A 2,500-nucleotide genomic window follows, 5' to 3' on the forward strand; every position below is an offset into this window, starting at 1 on the left:
ACTACGACATCGCTAGGTCCCACAGTACCCATTTTCCGACGCCACCCACAAAGCCTGCATCATCTGTCCACCACAGGAACCCGAACGCCAGTGCCTGCGTCGCACGAAGTAGTCAACCGACAATCACTCCACCCGCACCCGCACGTGCCCCACCCCAACCGCCGAAATCGCAACTCCAGCGGATGAACGGCGGACTCTTCCCGCACTCGTACGTTGCAATCCACCCCTATATCTTGCGTTTCACGAAGAGTTATATCCAATATGCCAAATTCCCGCTGTCCCTATACATGCTGTAAGTCTGTGCACACAATATGAACCACACCTCAGCGAGACACTCTATCACACATTACTCTCTGCCTGTAACAGACACAGATACAATATGTAAGCACCAGCATGGACCAACGTCCGGTGCATCCTCTCCGCCACAGTACACCATCCACACTATGATAACCACACCAGGGGGTCCAATTCGAAAATAGAATATCCCACCCGTCCGACATCCACAATTGCTCAGATAAGCCACCCCTACACAGGGGTGCACCCAACACCACCACACTGCCTCCTGTTACGGCACAGAAACAATGGCAGGAATGAATCACACAGGTGTGCCGCTCCCTTGCCGCAACCACAGACGCGGCGCGCCTCCAGTCACGAGCGAAAAGCGCATAAGCGCATAAGCGCATCCTGACGAGACATAACCGCTGTGACATACTGACGCTGCCTCAGACATTCACATACAATGATCACTACCAACGAACCTCGGTCCCCCCCCCCCCCCAACAACACACTCTCTTACCACGTTGTGTACTGTAATCCAACCCATTTCGCACCTTAACCTAACCCATTTTGCACCTTAACCTAACCAAATTCGTAACGCAATTTGTACCGCAATGTAACCCAAGTTGTGCCTTAACCTAACCCAAGTTGTGCCTTAACCTAACCCAAGTTGTGCCTTAACCTAACCCAAGTTGTGCCTTAACCTAACCCAAGTTGTGCCTTAACCTAACCCAAGTTGTGCCTTAACCTAACCCAAGTTGTGCCTTAACCTAACCCAAGTTGTGCCTTAACCTAACACAAGTTGTGCCTTAACCTAACCCAAGTTGTGCCTTAACCTAACCCAAGTTGTGCCTTAACCTAACCCAAGTTGTGCCTTAACCTAACCCAAGTTGTGCCTTAACCTAACCCAAGTTGTGCCTTAACCTAACCCAAGTTGTGCCTTAACCTAACCCAAGTTGTGCCTTAACCTAACCCACGTTGTGCCTTAACCTAACCCACGTTGTGCCTTAACCTAACCCACGTTGTGCCTTAACCTAACCCACGTTGTGCCTTAACCTAACCCACGTTGTGCCTTAACCTAACCCACGTTGTGCCTTAACCTAACCCACGTTGTGCCTTAACCTAACCCACGTTGTGCCTTAACCTAACCCACGTTGTGCCTTAACCTGCTCTGTAATTGGCATATGACACGTTACATTAATCTAGTGTTGTCTAACCACAACCCTCTGAATATAGTTCGCTACTCGCACCGCCCACCCTCTTGTGTATCGTTTCATGTTCAACACTTCGCAAGTGTTGCTTACTTTTGACATGCTCCCGCTGTACACTGTAATGTGGACGACTGCAGGATGTACATCGCCCCCCCCCCCTCCCCCCTGCCTTCGCACGCTGGTCGTTCAGGTGCTTGCGTGTTCAATGCCCTTCGCAGCTGTTCACTGGCATTCGCATGTCGAAGCGCTCAGTCTACGTCGTGGTACGGCCTGTGTCCACTGTCCGCTGATGTCGTAAGCTTAACCCTCACATTGTACTGCACATAGGTCCGTATGTACTGAATGATACGCTGTGGCACATGTGTGACCGTACAACGACTGCGCCCAACAACAGCGAACCATACGGTCCAAATGTTGTGCACTCAGCCACGTGCCGTCTCCCCATAACAGCTACATTGCAGTGTGGTACGCCATAGAGACGTGTGGGAGTAACGGACGCCCTGGATGGCGATCAGCATGAGCCGTCTGTTGATGTAGTGGCGCGTGTATTCAAACGTAGTCGTCTCTTCTCACACAGTGTGATAGCATGGTGCACCGCGTTCCACATCTGCGACATGGTACAGATGCTGGTTGACAGTCGGTCTCGTAATGGACATCGCATACGTAGGGGGCCACCTCCCACGTGTTCTCTAGTCGTGCACATTTTGTTGCGTGTATGTGGGCAGACGTAGTGTGTCGTGACACCTAACAGACAGGTATGCAATAATCGTTGCATTTGCAAACTGGGATGGACGTCTACGTTTGCTGGTGACGTTACGCAAATGAACAACTGGTAAACCCATTGTGGTACGGTTGTTGTTGCTGGAGGTAAATCAGTAAGGGCAAATCTGTGTGTGAAGCGATACGCGGCGGTGGCTGGGTGGGACCGTCCCCGGCCGGTGAGGGGGGGCCGCCCGGCGTGCTGGCCGCGCGGTGCGTGGGCGCACGCGCTACAGCCGGCTGGTGGGGGCGCC

Source organism: Schistocerca cancellata, unplaced genomic scaffold, assembly GCF_023864275.1.
Source record: "Schistocerca cancellata isolate TAMUIC-IGC-003103 unplaced genomic scaffold, iqSchCanc2.1 HiC_scaffold_674, whole genome shotgun sequence".
In the NCBI taxonomy this organism is placed as follows: domain Eukaryota; kingdom Metazoa; phylum Arthropoda; class Insecta; order Orthoptera; family Acrididae; genus Schistocerca; species Schistocerca cancellata.